This window comes from Crocodylus porosus, unplaced genomic scaffold, assembly GCF_001723895.1.
Source record: "Crocodylus porosus isolate Cpor-Errol unplaced genomic scaffold, CroPor_comp1, whole genome shotgun sequence".
NCBI classification, from domain to species: domain Eukaryota; kingdom Metazoa; phylum Chordata; order Crocodylia; family Crocodylidae; genus Crocodylus; species Crocodylus porosus.
Window position 1 is genome coordinate 18798337 of NW_017728943.1, and position 20428 is coordinate 18818764.

Genomic DNA, 20428 nt, shown 5'->3' on the forward strand with positions numbered 1-20428 from the left:
GTCCATCACCAACTGCCCTGCCCCGCCCCGCCCCATAGGGGTCCAATGTTACCCTGAGACTTCTTCTTGCTACCAGGTTTATTTCCAACTAGTTTCAGCCATTTTCAAACTGGTTTATGTGCACTGAACATCTGTTCTGTTACAGGTTTAAATCAGTTTCTGATCACTTCAACCGGTTTATGTGTAATGTCTGTCCTTAGGGTTGTTGGTTTTAGTCATGTTGGTTGAAGGCCTGAAGGATGGTGTTTGTGCCTGAAAGCTTGCAAAGAATAATTTTTCCAACTATTTAATCAGTCTAATAAAAGATATCACATCTACCCAAGGAACCTTGTCTGCCTAAGAGAATCTTTGACTAGGAGTTGGACCAACACACAAATGGTTTGTGTGCACCAGTGATTCTTCACTAGGTGCCATTGCACCCTAAGGTGCCTCAAGATGTTTTCATGGGTGGCACAGGGTGCTACACAATGTTAACAGTTAGGTGTGCAAACATGAGTCACAAGATAAACTTAGAGATTTCAAATAGGAATCCATAACTTTAAAAACATTCAGACCTGCTGTGGTCTGAGTTCTTTGCAACAGAAAAATAGTGCTACTAGTTTTCTATAGCCAGAAAATGAGTGAAAACTAAAAGCCAGAATTTTCCAAGGCAGTCCTTGAGTCTAGCAAGGTTGAAAGCCACTGGTCCATACTAAAAAGGGTTTGTCAGCATACAGCCATATCAGCAACCTTCCCCAGCAGAGATTCCACTTATCCTATCAAAAGTCCTTTTTGATATTCTTTATTCTGTGTAGCTTAAACCACCTCCCTGAATGAACATTTTTGCTAGCTTAACAGTACCTGATGTGGGTTTAAATTTTTTTCCTGATATATTTTTGCCGGTAAAACTTCCTCATGTGGCCAGTTTTTGGCACCTTGAAAAATGTCAGCACTAATTTCCAACAGCTCACTAATGGGAAAACAGAAGAAAACAGTAAAGACTAACTGCTGGTGGCTGAAGTAAGGCCAAGACCCTGGAGAAGACAAGTCATAAGTAATTTGGCCCCATTTTCTTCTTTCTCTTTCATTAGGGAGAAAAATAGACCCAACAGCCAGAATTCTCTTTGCAGAACGATGCAGCTCTGCTCTATCCTTCTGAGACAGAAACTAGAGAGAGTCCTATTTTGGAGGAGGCCTTAAATAAGGACCAGTTAGCTTCCAGTGGGTATTAACAAGCTTCATGGTCCTGTGAGTTCAAGCCCTGCTCTAGATTATTGCCCCAAAAGTCCATTTACAGTTGACCCAGACGTAAATGGGTCATTCAGGCTGGGCAGTCCAAGGCAGCTGGATGCGATGCTTGCTGCATCACTCCCTTGTGTATCCTGGCCACAGGAACTAGTGCTACTTAATACAAGGGGGCATACAGCTTGGGTTGGACCTTTGACTTAATTGTTCAAAATCATATCTGTATCTTTCCAGGTGTGATGCACATGCTATTATCTGCCACATACTTATTTTAAATACAAGCAACATACTGTAACATAGACAAGACTGGAAACATACTACGCATGGAATCCAGGCATGTGACTGACCCCAAAGACAGATTATCCCCTCCCCACCTTCTCAGCCCAGTGCAAGGTTGCATGGTGTATTTTTTTTTGGAGTTGTGGGGACTCATATTGCAAATGGTTTCCCGTGTAGGGTTGACATTACAACACAGGTGGCCCCTTTGAAGCAATGTCCTCTTTGGAGAACACACAGGGCTGAGGAGCTGAAATACAGGCAAGCCACTGGAAGATCCCACGTGTTGTACTGAAAAAGTACACAATGCCAGGCAGCAGGAGAGCCATGCCAAAGAATGCACACATGCCCTAGTTCAAAGGGTTTCTGTTGCCCGGGTTCCAGTTGGTACAGGGCGGGGATAATATATATGACAATGCAGTATGTGATGTAGCCAGGTATCAGTGGAATGTGCCTGGAGAAGGTGGTGATTGTGGAAAATTTTGCAGGAGGAGAGAGGCTCTGTTCAAGTACAAGGGCAATGATGGAACAAGCACGAAGCATGGGTTTTAAGGCCAGCCTTTTTGCTGTTCCTCCTGGCACCTGGGGCTGCAGAAAACTCTAGTGTCAAAACAAGGGGAATTTTGCTACCAGCCAGAGGCACAGTCATTTCACCTGGTTACAAGTAACAGCCCGTGCAGCAGCTTTTCTGGCATCTCAACCATATTTATTCACCTGCACAAGCCCCCTGCCTGTGATGGTGGCAGCACATTTATGGTGGCAGCACATTCTGGGAAAATCTGAATGACAGTTCCCAAGGACCTCACTAGAGAGAGACTATCTGAACAGAGCAGATTTTTGGCATGAAAGAAACTCCAAGACACTGGTTGCAAAGGCGGAGTCTATATGGGGCAGTTTTGGTGGTGAGGAGGGTTGCTCAAGAGAATGTGGGCAGCCAGGGAAGAGAGATAAGAGACTTTCTTCCTCCTTCATCCACCCTGACACTTAATGGGTTTCAGGGTGTGTGCTGGGTCATTGAGAGGATGGCCTCAAAACCTGTCAGGCTTAGGGAGTTTGCTGGGAGGCATTGTTAAAGGAAGTATGGCAACATATGACTCTGAAAACGCGGACATTGCCTCTCTTCAGGAACCAGTGAGCCTTGCTTATATATTGATCTTTCTGCGATTCTGCCATGGCAATACCTCTGTGGGGGCCTAGCAAGTGGCAGAGGAGAAGAGCACATTTATCACCCCCCAGATGGGCCTGGTCTAAGGAAGCCCTTCTGGGGAATCACCCCAATGGCAGGTCAACACCAGCCCTTTCACAATTGCCTGTGGGGGCAGAGCCACTCCAGTGTGTGACCACTACTGGGAAAGTTTGCATGGCATGCTGTCCCTGTGTTGCTACCCACCCTGACTACTCCTCCCTGCACCATATTCAACCCCATTCTTCAACTGTCTGTTGTGTGCTTGGAAGCTGTGCTCCCATGCTTGGCCAAGGGCCATGGGCAAAACACATCCTGTGCTTTGAAGTGTGCTCCTGCCTAACCCAGTTGGCATAAGGAATGGTTCCTGTGTTTAGACAGTCATCCAGTGCCAGCTCACAATTTCCAATGGCTACTTGCTTTGGCCTTTCCATCTGCTTACTCACTTCCCGCTCACCCCTTGGGTCTGCATTTAACCTTTCATTACCACACACCCTGCTCTAGTTTCTCCACAGGTCAGCCCAAAAGCCCTAGAAGAGGCCTCTGTGGAGAAGGACTACAGCTTGTGCCCTGAAAGTACACACACAGAGCAGCACCAGGAGCCCATAGCAACAGGCTCTGGAATTTCCTACTGGACCTGCCAAACCAGTTCAACAAGACCAGTTGCAAAGTGCCTGTCCTCACGGCAAGGGCACTAAACTGCACAGGGAGATAACCACATGCCAGACCAGGTCTATGGCAGGGGTGAGGTCTTATGAGTGGTCATGGGTATCCTCATGCATCAGCCACGCAATATGCAAACACAAACTGCTTAGTGCTGGCCACGACGGCAAGTCATAAACATCTCGGTTTAAACCTGTGGGGTGCATACAAGGCCCCATGCATTGCACAGCCTAATTAGCATAATTAGACATGGGCAAACAGAGCAAACCAGAGTGGGGGCTCTTTGTAGAGTTTTATCTTCACTTGACCCCACTTTCCCAGAGATGGGCCTTTTGTGTACTCCCTTATGAAAAAAGCCCTCAGTAACTCTCAGCTTCAGAGAACTTTCTAGGCCTTCATTAAATTCAGCTTTGCCCAATCTGTGTAAAGCAGAGGCACATGTGTCTGCCATTCTTCCATGCATAGTGCCTATGTCTGTCCCATTCCCAAACACAAATGCCTTTTTCTCCTGTCAGGTTTTCCCCCCCCCCTTTTTCCTTTGCTTTTTTTTTTTCTGAATGTTTTCTTTAGGATTTATTCTCCTTTCTTCCTTGCTTCACCTTTGCTTTTCAAAAAAGCCACCTACTACTGCAGAAGCAAGGGGGGAGATGTCCCCAGAGCATGCCACAGGATTGGGACAAATGCTGTCTTGACTGAAATTAGACTCCCTGGAGATAAGATATGAAGTGAAGCCTAGGCTAGCAGGCTGATGCCCAGACATGTTTTTCTGTTTGCATGTTTGCAGCTGGCTCCACAGTGGGCTGATGGAAGAGCTGGGAGAGAGAAGTCAGGGCTTTCAAGAAGGCACTCAGTACCTCGGCCATGGCTACAGGCTCACATGCACTAGAGCCTGAGATGACAAAGGCCAGGAGGCTCACCCTATGCCTGAGGAAGGGTGCCTATACCCAAAAACTTGCAAAGAACAATTTTTCCAACTATTCACTTGGTCTAATAGAAGATAACATATTTACCCAAATAAGCTTATCTGCCTAAAGCAGTAGTTCCCAACCTTGGGGTCACAACGATAAAAAATGGGGTTGCAAAGACATTTGATGGTGTCAACTGATTATGATGAATATGCTTCATGTTCATAAATATGCAGCTCTTGCGCATGGGAGTTATTCATCCACGCACAACAGCTGCAGCTCCGATGCAAGGCGCTTGTGCATTACAGGAAGCTGATGTAAAATCAGTATGTTGATACTGGCTGCCTGGAATACGTTTTACATGACAGAGAAATCTAACATGGATGCTTTTCTCTGAAAAGTTTTCTGCTTTGAGCTCTAGCAATAAAACTAATGACGAGGATGAGAACGAGCAATGAAAGAAGTACAGGACATGAAAGCATTGTAATGCCATATTTATGACTCGTTGATCCTGTCTGCATCATTTTGGGGTCACAAAAAATGTCCTGTGTTTAAATGGGATCATGCTGAGGAAAAGGTTGGGAAGGCCTGATCTAGAGACTGAGGGCATATTTCTGAAGTAGTTAGGAATGGACAGCATTTCCTGCAAGAGGGTGGGAAAGAAGACATTTTGCTGTACTACCAGGGCAAACTCCTTTTAAAGGGTATGTTTGTAAGGTATAAGAAAGCCATTGACAGGATATGAATTTTGGGAAACACGTGGCTTTTTTTTTTGCTTGTCCTTAATGCAAGTTAGGGGCAACTCTGTTTTTGACCTTGTATTTGCTTTCACCTGCAGCTCCCTTGTTGTTGTGCAACTGCACCTCTGAAACATCTGTCCCATTGGAAAGAGAGGTGTTTAGCAACTTCCAGGTACCAAGATTGGCACTGAGGGATTGGTTTGGGATGCTTGTAATTTCCCACCTGCACATAATATTTAATAAGCCATACCACAGTACTGCCCAAAGACCAGAACAAGGATCATGGCCACATTGTGTTGGGCTCTGAACAAACAACTTACAGTTTACACCAGGAAGAAACAGTTTTAGATTGCAGCAGGGGCAGAGCTGCCACCTTGAGTTTGCAATCGGCTGTGGCCACCAATGTCCCATTTGGTGGCTACCAACCAAACACGGCCACTACAGCAGTACCTACCTGGGACAGTCCTACGTTTTTGTAAAAGGCACTTTACAAACATTGGAAATACAAAGTGTTCCCAGCATAGTCCCATGGATGTGTACTGTGATCAACATGTGACGAGGTGACACTGAGTTTGCCAGGCAGAACGTGGAAGGAAGGAAGCAGTCCTGTATTCCAGATCTGACTGGCACTGAATGGGTCTGGGGAACGGCAGTAGCCTGTCCTCTTTGTGCTTCTTATCTATTGAGCTGGAATGTAACAAGAAGGCTGCCCTCTCAACCAGGACATGGTTTGTAGCAGTTAGTTTCTGATGGTTGATCTAGCGACCAGGCAGAGGTGAGTTTACAATCTCAACTATTCATAACACAAAATACCTCCTTCGTGCGGGCTGGCTGGTTAGCTACGGATACCAAGAAGTCAGAGGCTATTGAGATTGCTCTGGTGTAGAAGGAACGACCTGGTGTTTAATATACTAGCTAATGCTAATCAAGACCTAAGGCCAGGTTCCCCCTCTGCCACTGTCTTCCTGACCTCGGTGAGTCACTTAGTCCTACTTCCCCATTTATAAAACTGGCAAAATCATAAACCTGCCTGAGCCATGCAGCCTGTTAAGACCTGCTGCCTTGGCCTCTTCATGCAGTGATGAGCTAGACTTGTGTAATGATACCAGGAAGCTGTTCCTTCCTCCTCTTCTGTCTCTAACTGGCAGATGCAGCTGCTGATAATTAATGATTTACATCTGATTAGTGTCTTTCATCCCACAGCAGCTGTCTAGCAGCAGATATCAATGCTGCCTGTCTGTTTCCTTAGTACTGTGGAGGAAGATGCTGCCAGAACAGCAGGGGAATTTTAGAAGAAGGAGCAAGGATTGGAATGACCAGATCTGGGAGTCAGTCAGGACGCAGGGTTGATACACTTCACTGCATTTTGCACAAGATTTCTCCTAATACCAAAGGTCAGGATTTTCAATCACCTGCAAGACAGCACTCCCAGTAGCACAAATCCCCCTAAAACCAGGTTAAGGCTTCTCTGTATCAGTAGCATGATTACCAGCTACTGACCCCTCATCTTGTCTCCAAATGACACTCTAGTTATTTTCTTCCTAAGACTCTGCCAATCCCCATCCAACTCCTTGATAAGGCTCCATTCTGCTTAGCTTATGAGAACTGATAAGTTCAAAGCCAGAGGTAATGTGGCTATGCAGGCAATTCAGGCTAGGCACAGACATTATACTTTTACTGGTATAAGTGATTGGAAACTGTTCTATACCAGTAACAGAACAGACGATTTGCACACATAGACTGGGCTCTGCCATGTTTAAACCAGTCTAAGACTGGAGGCTTGCCCCACCAAAAGGCAAATGTGTGTTTTGTTCACTACGGATCTAAACTATGCTACTTACAGGAAACTGCATAACTGAGATCAGTTCTTCAGCAGAGCAGCAGCATAAGGACCCTGGGGTTCAGAAAAGCAGACCTTGACTTAGGAACTCATGGGCAGGATCCCCTGGGAAGCCAGACTTGGGGGAGAGAGGAGTCCAGGACAGCTGGCTATACTTTAAAGAAGCCTTACCAAGAGTGAAGGGAACAAACCACCCTTATGTGCAGGAAGACTAGCAAGTATGGCAGAACACCAGCTTGGCTTAGCCAAGAGTTCTTCAGTAAGCTAAGTCACAAAAAGGAAGCTTATAAGTGGGAACTTGGACAAATAAGTAGGGAGGAGTATAGGAGTATTGTTCCAGCATGCAGGGATGAAGTCAGGAAGGCAAACGTGCAACTGCAGTTGCAGCTAGCAGGGGATGTGAAGGGTAACAAGAAAGGTTTCTACAAGTATGTCAGTAACAAGAGGAAGGTCAGGGAAAGTGTGGGTCCCTTACTGAATGGGGGAGGCAACCTAGTGACAGACGATGCAGAAAAGGCTGAAGTGCTCAATGCCTTTTCCACCTCAGTCTTCACAGGCAAGCTCAGCTCCCAGACTCAGGGCCAGCCCACAATTTTTTGGGGCCCCCTGCAAGACATAGTTTTGGGGCCCCCCGTCCTGAAGAAGCCAGCAGTGGCGATGGAGGGGGGTGGCGAATGGTGGGATGTGAAGCTAGCATTGGCAGTGGGGGTGGGGTTTGTGGCAAGTGGCCGGACACAGGGGGAGCCTTAGCTGTGGGGCTGGCCCTGCCCAGACTATTGCACCTGGCAGCATAATATGGGAAGGAGATGAGCAGCCAACTCTGGCAAAAAAATAGGTTAGGAACTATTTGGTCCCTAATGGGCAGGACTGGATGCACCTGAGGGTGCTGAGGGAGGTGGTTCTGTGACTGTACCCTGCTTCGCCGCTTGGGTGCCTTCCCTTCTCATGATTTTTCCTGGAACTGAGGCGAGGCTGACTCGTCTGTAGTTCCCTGGATCTTCCTTTTTCCCTTGCTTAAATATGGGCACTATATTTGCCCTTTTCCAATTTTCTGGGACCTCTGCCAATTGCCATGAGTTTTCAAAGATGATGGCCAGAAGCTCTGTGATCACAGTCATGGCCACCCCAGGACCCCAACGTGCTACACAGGTGCAGCTGAAACGTACTTCCAGGAGCCAGAATCAAAACATGGGACTAAATTTAGACTTGTGTTTTTGGTTCAAGATGCCTTTTTCCCCACTGCCAAGTGCGTTACATGCTCTGTGTTAATTTTTCTCTCATCTGAATGAACAAGTAACACTCCCTTCACTGGTACATCCAAGGGAAACAGAATGCAGCTTGTGCTGGAAAAGCAAATTCACACCACCCATAGTTCAGAGGACAGATGAACCCAGAAACCGTCCAAAAAATATCAGAGATTGCTGGAGGTCAGAAGTTCAAGTAATACTGCTCCAACGGATCCTGTCTAAAAGTAATTGTTCTACCTAGTATGCAGTGTAGGCTATTTCTTCTGCTTTCCCAGACCTGAGAAAAGGGCATTTTATGTCCAAAAGTTCATCTAAGATCTTTCCCAACTGTAAAGTTGGGCCAACAGAAAGATTGCCAAACTAACCCTACTTCTCACATATTCCCTGAACCATCACAGCTATGCCACTACCAGTGATAATGTATTCTTCTTTTCTCTGTTTTGTAGCCAGTTCATAATCCACAGAAATATTTTGCCTCTCATGACTACTACTTCTCTTCATCAGCCCCCGGATATGGGGATTTTTTAAAAAATCCAAACAAGTGCTGCCTAACTGTTCTTTATTCATTGTGCTGCTGTGATGTTTAATCCATTCTAACTAATTGGTGAGGTGCCATTTGCCTTTGCAGAAGCTGGGCTGGTTTTTTCCTATCATGCACATGTGTGCGTGTGTGTGCGCGTGCATGCATGCGTGCAGACCTAGCTCTGTCCCATCAGCCAGTAGCCTTGGGTGCAAAGTCAGTTCAGAGCAAGTGCAGGAGCAGGGCACCAGCTGGCTCAGAGGAGGGCTTATGCATAGCACTCAGATGACTCCATGTTTGGGCAGTGGGCCCCAGGGACCCATAAAATGAGGGGATTGGACTCAATGGCCCAAGAGGCCCCTTCCAGTCATAGAATCCTATATTAGGGCTGAAGGGGATATCAGGAGGTCGCGTTTTGTTTAGCCCCCTGCAGGACTAACACTGACTAAGCTGTCCCTGTTAAATGTCTGTTTAACTTATTATTAAAAAGTTTGGGAACTACTCTACTGCACACCTACAAGCAAGTTGCCCAAGACATTAAAAACATCCTTTACCTTGCTGTGGGTAAAAGCAGGGGGATTGTCTCTGTCCTGCCACTTCAAGGACAAGAATTAATTTGTTAGAATATGCTATGGGTGAATTTTAGGGAAGCTCAGGGTGGTCTTATTTCAGGAGGAAAACTGATTCCCTAGTCACTCCAGGATAAAGGAGCAATAAGCTACCAGCCCTCAGTCTCTGAAGTGGCAACACAGCTACTCCAAGAAGCAATTCAAACTCCAAGACACGGGATAGTTAATAGATGAGAGGAGATAAAGGGATGGCAACTGCCTGCTGACTGAGAGCGATGCTTTATTTGCTTCTCTCTCAAGTCTGGTAGGAAGGGAAGACAAGCACGAATTGCTACAGAACAGCAGTGCTTTGAAACAGTTATATCTATTTTCCCCCACTTTCAGAAGTTCTGGTGAGCACGGTGGGACTGATAATGAGGTTTATTAACTCTCTCACCTGCTTCTGATCCTTTCCTAGTCAGTGGCGACCCAAAATCCATTCCATTCAGAGGATCTCTAGTGCCCTGTATCTCATGATTTGGGGGCCTCGTTCTATTTTTGATTTGGCTGATTACATTTGGCACCTGCTGACAGTCTCAGCTATGAGATAAAAGCCCAATGAGACTGAATTACTTCCTCACCCATCAAAATGGTGTCCCCCCAAACAGGAGAGATTGTTCCAGTCTGAGAAAACTGGGATGATGAGCTACGCGTTCCAGGGAGACATTGAGGCTTCTTCACTCATTAGCAGGATCAAGGCATGTGGACAAGTGTTAGAGGGAAAGGGAACACAGAAGTCACAAAAACATCAATTAGTGCTTTCCTGCCATGCCCCTAATTTATCCCCATTAGTGTCCTCTCTTTTACTGACAATATTTCTGTAGCTTTTAAACAGCCATCTCCCTGTCCCAGTGGTTGCAATTCCCACTATCAAGTCTAAAATGCTGCATCCAGTTAGAGCCTGGACACATTAACACATTTATACTGATGTACACAGAAGTGGACATATGACATATGACACCTACCATCTTTACTTGAATCTTAGACACCCCTGAATTTAAAGCAACCTCCCAATAATTAGATTCTATACATGGAAAATGTATAAATTGGTTATAATTTTCCATGTACAGAATCTACTTATTGGAGAGTTGTCTTAAATTCATCCTTCCTTTCACTGCAGGGGGGCAGGCAATGGGGAGGCAAATGGTGTAGGGAAGTCAAGCAGCTTGCCTCCCTGCTTGTGCCTGCCCCCCTGTTACCTCTGCCCCCTGCCTGCACCCCTGCAGCCTTGGGTCCACCTCTCCACCAAATTCGGTTCCACCCTGCTTGAGTCCTGAAAAACCCATTAATGCATTTACTTCTGTAACACCCTGTCACCCTATCCTTCAGGCTGTGTTACAAAGCAAGGAAGGAGGAGGACCCACTCTGTATTAATTGGTTTTAAGGTGGAAGAGGATTGCACTTAGACACCTAAGTGCACTTATGTGTTTAATATGTGGAATTGAAGCTGGCCCTAAGACCTTTGCTGGCAGAGTTATGCCTGTTAATTATGTACTAACAGTCAGAGCTATGCCATAAAGGCACTCTAGGGTAGAGCAGGGCTAGGTGATGTCTTGAAATCAGAAAAAATTCTATAAGTTTGGTTTAGAGGATAGTCCAATATATGAGTGTGGTGATGCACCACAGACAGCTGACTAGCTCCTTATGTGTGCAGCACACATGCACACTGAGGATGAAGACCTGGCAAGCATCAACGATAAAGCTGTTGTGTGGCTCTACCACATTAATGGTGTCTAGAGGGGGAAAAAAGTATACGAGAGAAGGAGACAAAGAATTCTAGGTTACTTGGGAGATGGGCAGTAATAGCCTGACTGCTCTTCACAGGCACCAGTGATCCCTATGACAAGAGCAGAGCCAAACCCCACTACTGCCTAAACTTGTACTAGGGGTATGCCTATACTACAACACAGTGCAAGACCTGCCTGAAAAGCTAGCCAATATTTGAGGGGTTGGCCTGCTCTGAGTTATATATCAAGAAAAGCTTTATATATGTGTGTGTGTGTGTGTGTGTGTGTGTGTGTCACTAAAACAGATCTGAAAGACTCCTGTACACAGGGCACATTGACACGAGATATTTACTGAGGAGTTGCCTAATTAGCTCCACAGTAAATGTCTCAGCATCTACACGTGCAGTGCTACTAGGCTGTAGGAAACTAATCAACTCTGCCCAGGTTAGTACTTGTAAATATATATAAGTACTACCCTGATGTGGAGTTTTTACTCCACAGCAATAAATGTGTAGATGCTGACCTAGCTGGCTGGGACAAGAGGGCACTTCAGTGTGGGGGTACCTGCTGGCTACCCTCAAACTGGAGCACTCTTGTGGCCTAGTCAGCCCCTCTGTGGCATGTTAAGTCAGGTTAACATGGACTGGCAGGCCGATTCCTCAAGCACCCTGCCAGCCGGGGCTGCTCTGACCCAGCTCAATGTGTTGCAGTCCCAGGTGCATGTTCAAACATGGCACCTTGGAGCTATATGCTCCAGTACAATATGCACCAGAGTTTCTTGCTGCACATTAATGGCACGTGTAGATTCATGCACATGCATACACGTGCACACACACAAATATTTTGTTGTTTTTTGTATTTTATTCTTCCTTGCTATTTATGCCTTTGCATTTTTTTCTTTCTGACTAATCAGTTTTTGCTCTGGGTTCAGCAGGGGCTTGGCTATTGATTTGAAATCCAGAGCTATAGCATGTTTTAGTTTTACTGTATCTTATTCTTAAAAGGATCAGAATAAAAGCAACAAATGCTTTCTCTGACCTGTTCCCTCAGTCTTCTTGGGTTCCTAACTTTGTAGTCTGCTTCACCTGCTCAGTGCCCACAGTGTAATGACAGGTCAAGGACAGGACACCTGGAATGCTTCCTACAAACTCTTTGTCATTGCTATGTGCATGCACTACAGACACCTTTTTTGTCTATACAACCTAGCACCTTCACTTGTTATGGAGACTCTGGGTGAATCTACATGAGACTAATTCTACTGCGCATTAGTGTGACTGGCAAAAACCGTGCTAATGCACTAATGTGCAGCAGATTTAGTCTAAAGTGCATTAATGTCACATAAAAAATGTTCATCTGTGCTAATGGACAGTAGTACCAATTACAATGCCTTGAGTTTAGTACCTGTTATTACAGGTACTAAACTTAATACTCTGTAATTATGGCACATTAATCAATGAGTAGACATGCCCTTTGCTGGCTAAGGAAATTATCTTCATATTTACTGGTGAGGCAGGGTTTAATATTATGGTTTTCCAGTACTGATTATTTTGCTAATAGTTTAAAAGAGAGGCTCACTTCCTTATTAAAGTATATGCAGATCATAAAGAAAATCTGCGTGACTCACTCCAGTGCAGGTTTTCATGGAGTCATTTTTACAGGAAGTCAGCTTCTACCAAGAGTGTTTAGTGCTACTGAACTGATGTCTGTGGACAGCAAAGGCCTTTCCACAGAATGAACTGGGTGGCACTAGTAACAATCTGTTATATAATCCCAGCCAAAGTGCTTGCCCTGACCACAAGGAAGTGGATTATCTCTTAGAGGGGAAAATAATTCACTCTCCCCAGCCCATCCATTTTTGCCTTGTCCACAGATAGCATCCACATGGGCACAAAACATGCCAGTCATTTACAATCTAGATACATCACACAGGACCCCTAACAACCATCTGTCATTACCAGGGATCTGAGGTTTCTTTTTGCCATGGAAAACTATGGATTTTCTCCTTTTAAAGGAGAAAAAAATTCTTCTTTAAAGGAGAAAAATGTGGGAAACCATAGGTTTCCCCTTGCAGGCTGACAGAGCTCCAGCCTGCAAGGGGCTGCTTGGGGCTGGGAGGAGCGGGATGCAGGGGGTGCCATGTGCATGTGTCTACGTGCCTAGCCAGAGTGGGGCCCAGGACGAGGGGCAGAAATGCACAGCTGCAGTGCCCAGCCAGCAAGTGGGACAGAGCCACAGGTGGCTCATTCATGGGTTGGCAGGGGTGCATGCACTCAAGAGGAGGAGGTACGGGGGGCATATGCCTCCACTCATTTTGTGCGCAGAGTTTGGGAGGATATGGGCTGCCCACTGTGGGCTTGGGACTCCCTGCCCTGCTGCCCTCCCCTTGGGCCTCCACAGCCCAATGGGTGGGACCTGGCATTGAAGGGTGGAAAAGCTTGGTGATGTCGTTGCTGTAGGGTGCCCCACACCAGCTGCATCACCATGGCAAGGTGCCCCCTGCCTGCCTGGCAGCAGTGGGGGCAACAGCTCTGTGCTGGGGGGACAAGGGGTTGTGGGTCAGGAGTGAGGGGCACCAGCAGGACTGGGGGTGGTGAACTGTGGGTTGGGAGTGAGGGGCACTGGCAGGGCGAGGGGGCTGCAAATTGGGAGTGGGGGCAGCAGAAGGGATGGGGGTGGCTGCAGGTCAAGAGTGAGGGGAACCTGGGGGGTGGGGGCTGTGGATTGGGAACGAGGGGCACTAGCAGGGCCAGGGGGCTATGGGTTGGGAGTAAGGGTTAATGGCATGGGTAGGGGCAGGGCACTGGGCATATCAGGGCTGCTAAGTGCCACAAAGCAGCTGGGGTAGGGAGAAATGGGACAGCTGCAGTTGGACCCACTTCCTGGAGAGTGAAGGGGCAGAGGGAGCTCTGATTTTTCCATGATAAAAAACAATCAGATGCCAAAATATATAGGTATTTAGAATGTATTTTATTATAATGATTGAGACACTGGTAGGCTTTCAAACTGCTTTCAACTTATAAATATATCAAGAAAACATTTTGTTCAATTGATACCTATATATATAGTGCGTTTCACTTTAATCATGGAAAAACACAGATTTTGGGGTTTTTAAATCAGAGAGTTTGAGAATTTTTATCAGAGAACTCAGGATTTTTCAACAGAGAAGACCAGGATCCCTGGTCATTACCAACCAGAGTGGGATTCAGACCAGCAATCTGGATCCTTGTCCCATAAAGGGTTTGTCTACACAAGACACTTTAAGGCATATTAGCATAAATTTAAGGTGCATTAGGGAATGTATCTATATGTGCATGCCCTTAATGAGCTTTAAAAATGGTGATTTGGGGCTAATTGTACCTACATTTGATACCTGCAAATACAGGTATCAAATTTAGGCATAAATCGTTAAAGTGTATTAAGATGTGTAGATGCACTAGATTAAAGCACATTAATGCTGTGTGTGTGGGCTGACTTCAGACTAACTTTAGTCCCAAATCAGTCCACACAGTGTTAATGCTTTTTAGCACCTGCATGTGTAGATGCCTGCCTAAAGCCGCTTAATGCCCATTAAGCCAATGAGCATTAAATTTAGGTGTGTTCAAACGCACATGTAGACAGGCCCAAGTTACTCACAATCTTCAGTTTCATTTTTTTCCCCTCCCATTGTCAGGTTGATAAAGTAAATACCATATCCCTTTGAATATAAGATGTACTTCTTAAAAATGGCTATTTCTTCTAAAAATGGCCTTCATCTTAAATTCAAGCAAGAAACTTTTATATGCACCCTAGAGGTTGTGTCCTAGTAAAGGTTTATTTATTTGATTTCTCTTCTTAAACTGCTAGTCAGCAAATTTGGGCTCATCCTTAATTTAAGGAATCCTTATATTAAAAAAAAATACAGTAGTTGAAGTTCTCATTTTTTTCCCTATATCAAATTAGGGAGGAGGTATCAAATTATTAACCCTGTAGAAATTACAGATATAGCATTGCCAACTTTGGTGATTCTATCTAGGAGTCATGCGATACCGGATATTTTTGAAAGAGCTTGGATTGTTAGAGTCAAGTGATTATGTATGTCTCAGCTTTACTTTAAGAGAAAATCCAGCTCTCATGACTGCCAAGAAAAGTGTGAAATTGCAACCAGAATATATCCAAAAGAATCCAAGACCAGAGATTCATTTATTTATTATTAGCAATGCCATTGATTTCTGGGACAATTTCAAGATTTCTGGAGGCCTAACTTGGAACTGTTTTGCTCACTTGTGTTAGAAGTATTGCAAGTGCAATATTCTTTCTCTGCATTCAGGTGCACAGTTTAAACATGCATTTGACCGATTTCAGGTAGCCAACTTGAGACAGACTATTTCTCATTGTTCCGATAGATTGAATGTCACAGCTCACACCTCTGTCAGCTGGAATACTGGGTAGTCAGCCCATTTCATAACTTGGAGCTCCAAATATTGAGGCACCCAGAAGCAGTGGTCACAGTGGAAACATTTAGCCACATTTAGCATTTATGTCTGAATGCAGGGGGTGTTGCAGAACTGCTGTGTTGTAGATCCTTCTTAGCAGCTGCGGCTATATCTTCCGTAACTAATTAAATATTTACTAAAGAAAGTTAGGTGTATGCATACCTCATCTACTTGAAAGTGATAGCTGTATTATAAATCAGATTTCTCATGCACTTTTGACCACTGCACCTGTACTCTGCTTAGGGGAGGGAACCTGGGAAGCTTAAAGAAAATGCTGTCCTAGGAAGCTGAATTTTTAAATCTCTCTTACATTACACCAGGCATCAGTATGGGAAACAGCAGCAGCTGAGGGATCACAATCTCATGACTGCCTAGAGCTAGTAAAAGAAGCTCTAGATCATTCCAAAAAAAGGAATGCCCTGCTTGCCAATGGCATATACAGTGCTTGTGCAATTGTAAATCATAAAGGTGCAAGACAGATTATGGAAAAGAAACTGATCTAGTGCTCTCTGTTAGAGGTATCATGACTCATGAACAGTTTCTGTGTCCTGGTGGCCAGCAGCAGGTGCCACCATTCTTGCAGCCCCTCAACATCAGTGCCAGAACTGGTTCCCCACTTGCTTACCCCTCGCTACTCTATGGCTCTGTAACTGGCTAGTTCTTGTCTCGCTAAGTCTTATAGAGTTGGATTCACTTTGGGAGCCTGGCTTCCTTAAAAATAAGAATACCAATAAGATATTTGAGCATTCTCCCCAGATCAGTGCTTCTCTGTTTATGGTTGGCAGGCTGGATTGGGCCCCTGAAGTGACTGGACCTGGCCTGCCGCGCTGGGGATCAATGGCAAGTAGCTCAGCCCGGCATACCTCTTCTTTGACTTGCACCATGCTGCTTATCCCCTCTGCAGCCCTCTCTAATCTCTTGTTCTCTCTTCCCTATGGCACGCGCTGCTTATTCCCTCCCCCTTCCACTAAGGATGCTGCTTACCAGTGGTAGGATCTCTTTCCCTCTCCTCCTCCTCCCCCTCTGACATTGCAGCCACCTCCCCCCATCCTCTCTCCCTTCCTCCCTCCCCTACTGGAGTGGAGTAAAGGTTGGCAGTGCAGCCAGATCGCAAGCACCGAGCCCGCTGCTCTTAAAAGGTTGGGCACTGCTGCCCTGAACTAAAATGTGACACAGAAAATAGATGGTGGTATGGCATAAAGGTTTTCCATTTGCCTGAATAAATGATTTACAGTGTTGCGTTTTTGAAGTAATATGGCCAGATACATGCATTCACTTTCAGATGACTATTTAAATGTGTGGGAGATAGCACTTAAAATGTCAGGGAGTTTTTCTGCCTATGCTAAAGGTACAGAAGTAATTGCTTTGGATTGTAATATGAGTTATTTCAAAAGATCTACGCTCTTCTACTCTTTTGTGGCTGGGCTAACAGGAGATCAAGTTCTTTCTGGAACTCAGAAATGCTGACAGACATGAAATTGCCAAATAATGAGCAGCTTTGTTTGTACAAAACCAAGTGAAATGAAAAAGTCTCACCTTTATTCTGAATCTTTTTCAAGACTCTCTAATTTAGAGTCTAGTCTCCTTAACTATTCATAAAGTTGAAAGTGAATTTGTTGTGTAGAGTTTCAGTTCCAGCCAGTATGTCTTACAGCATATATTAGCTAGAAACTGAAATGACTTGGGAATAATAATAGGTCCAGCAAGTGTAAGTTACAAGACTATGAGCAAGGCACAATCTGACATAAGTCTTTGACTTGTGAGTTATGACATCTTCAGCACTGAAAACTCTATTTATAAACATCTCTACATGCTTTAAAGACTTTTCTTGGATTAGAACCAATGGCTTACTAAAAATGTCTAGTGTTTTAATTTTAAACAGCTGTTTTCTTTTAGACACACACACAGATCTATTTATATCAGATCCAAAGCAATACATAGGTACTGATAGGCTAGCATGGGGATACAGTTATGATGGGGAGGCACATGCGTTTTAAAAATGGGAATCATAGTCCACTGACGTCCACAAGAATTTTTCCATTGACTTCAGTCAAGCCCTTGACAGCCATGACCCCTCCCTACCCTCTAAGTTTTTTCATCTTCAATAAAGTTGTTTGAAATGATGAATAGGGAGGGCATGTCTGTAGATGAAACTTTAAGAACTAAAGTGGAAATAAAACAAAAGGTAGAGGATCTGCAGTAACTCAGTGGGACATTGTGACATGAATCAAAGTTGAATCATAAACTATCTGAATTGAGTGATCAGAAAAAGTGGACCTAAATGAGGAGTGTGTTGGCCCTTAAATGCCAAATATTAGCTACCACCACCTGAAATGTAACAAGCAGTTCTACCAACACATTTAATAAGACTAGGAACAATCTTGGTATACAATATCAATCATTCAAGAAGGGAACAAACTTTGCTTGAAAAGCAGGTCATTTGGGGAACTATAAACAACGAAAAATATGGAACTTTTCTGTCAAATTCCTTCTGCATACAAGGCTATAGAGAGGCAGACATCACAGATGTACTTAATCCTTCTGAAAAGAGACATTGCAAAATCCTCCAACACATTGCCTGACTGATGAGATGAACAATTGAGGAGATTTAAGCAAGCAAAGAGGGAAAAAAATACTAATGAACCCTTGAAATTTCCAGGTATTAATTTTAATCAGAAAAAGGTGATAGCTGGTTAGTTAAAACTGACTTTCCCTGATAATTGATTTAATTGTGCTGAAATGCATTCTTTTGTTTATTAATTTAACTGTGACTCTTATGTTCAACACACTTAAAGTGTTTTTTAAAAAAGCAAACAAAACACCTCCTTGTTACCCATGCCATCATCTCATTCAGACCATCTTGAAAGGAGGGCCTATAGATTTGATTACTAACTCCATTAGGGTAAGGAGGAGGTAGTTTATCCATTACATTACATGATGAACTACTGTAGAATTGAAAGGCCATGGGAATCCTGGTTTCTCAGCACTTCAGAAAAATGATGCCCATCCATCTCTTTGGTGCAGAAGCAGTATCTATAGCTAAGATGCCAGCCAAGACCATAAACACTAAACATCAAACAAGGTGAAAAAGAACAGTGAAATAGAGCAACATTATGGCCCATGATATGTGTGGCATGGTGCTGCCACTTTAAGGGCCCAGCCAAACAGCCAGCAGGTGATTGATTGCAGCAGCCATTTTAGATCCCTGGCTGCCTATATAAACAGGGCAGTGCACCCTGCTGGAAGTGGGTGGCCTGGTGGGGCTCTCAGTGGTGCTGGAGCCCCCAGGAAATGCCAGGCCAGTTACCACCCCAGTGAAAGGGGTAGGGGAGCCTTAACTTTCACCTTCACCTTTGGGTGGGCCATATACCATCAGAGCAGGGTAGGCCAGGTAAGCTTCAGGGGGTGCTGCACCTGGGGGTGCCTGAGCCTGTTGGGGGAGTGACCCCACAGGGCCAGGCACACTTCCAGAAGCACCTGAGCTGGGAATGGGGGACCCCAATCCCTAAGTGCAGGCAGGAGGCATAAACCCAACCAAGGGACTTGACTGGTCAATGCTGGAGCTAGGACCGGAAGGGTCAAAAGGGCCAGGGGCCCACCGTGAGGGACACCCACGATAAGCAAAGAAGCTTGGGGTCCTGACTGGCCTGAGATAGGACCAGGGATTATATGGAAGCCAAAGGTCCCATGAGTAGGGCCACAGCTAATGGATGAAGGGGATAGTTGAGCCAACTGCTTGAGATGCCATCTGTGAGGCTTGGGCCATGGTGTAGGGGTGGAATGGAGCTGTGATAGCCCCCCCAGTATCAGGGTGTACAATGGGCAGCTTCCTACCTAACTAACACTCAATTATGTTCCATCAAGGCATGGCAGAAGAGATAGGTGAGCGGCATGCCCAGAGGCAGGTGGGGAAACTAGCCCTGTGGCTAGTTTTAGGGACCCCCTCCACTTTGCCACAATATAGAAGGCAGAATATCTCAAGAGACACCTGCCTTGCCCCCTACCCCCGCAAGATTAAAACTCAGAGAAAACTTTCTCCTGTTGTTGGGTTCTGACAGTAAGAACAAACTGTCCAGACAAGCTGAATGTCTTACCTTTGAGATTTTCAAAGGGAAGTTGGATAAGAAGCATCTTTTTGGGATAGTTTAAAAACAGGACATCCTGCATCTGTGCAAGGGGTATAACTAGATGACTTTGAGGTCCCTTCCAGCCTTAGAGACAAACTGTTTTAGAGAGGTGTGAGCTTTGTCAGATTCTTTAAAACCTTATGATTGAATGTTGCTTCTGTATACCTTCAGGATGAAAGCAGCAATCAGATAAATTATTAGAACAACCCACTTAAGGGGGAACTGAAAAGGTTTTTTGAAAAATTGCCTTTTCTTGGAAACTTTCAGGCTTTTCTATATTCTCTCCCATTTCCCACCCATCAAAAGAACCTTGTTTGCTTTTACACTATAAATAATTAGGAATGTTACGCTTGGTCCTTGTTGAGTTTGCTGAAAGACAATGTTGACCCATCCAAGCATGTCAGATACTCCATGTTTCAGCAGTGCCCAGCACAATGGGATTCCATTATTGTTTGATCCACAGGCACTTCTCTGACAAAACATAATAATACTGGGAGTTCACACGTTACTGGAAAAGGAGGAGTAAAGAAGAGCTTTGATAAAGAATCTTCAGAGACATCTCCTACCCAAAGTGAAATTAAGACAAGGGTAGCTTTGCCTTTTGCCTAACTTCAAGCCAAACATGGATAACGACCTCTTGCTGAAATAAGACAGGGTGACATCTGAGTTTTAAACAGCCTGAAAAAATAAATTAATTTTCTTCTTTTACCATATTTACTCTAATCTAAGTTTCCTCTCCCTTTATCATGAGGTCTGGAGGCTCTGCCTGCCCCAGTGTGGGGCCAGGGCAGGGCTGGGGCCACCACTGCTATGATTGCATAGGGCAGGGTTCAAGTGGCATTGGGGTGCAGGGAACAGGAAGGGACGTGTGTGTGTGTGTGTGTGTGTGTGTGTGT

The 20428-nt window shown here is 44.9% G+C and overlaps 1 long non-coding RNA gene across 1 annotated transcript in view; it reads right to left on the reverse strand.

Moving 5' to 3' along the window:
- Positions 1-7236, reverse strand: part of LOC109319151 — a 10527-nt gene extending 3291 nt beyond the window's left edge. Inside the window, exons 1-2 of the long non-coding RNA XR_002103384.1 lie at positions 7023-7236; positions 2996-2998 (exon numbers count right to left, since the gene is read on the reverse strand). This is a non-coding gene — a long non-coding RNA (uncharacterized LOC109319151). The remainder of the gene's footprint in view (positions 1-2995; positions 2999-7022) is intronic.
- Between the last annotated feature and the right edge of the window lie 13192 nt (positions 7237-20428).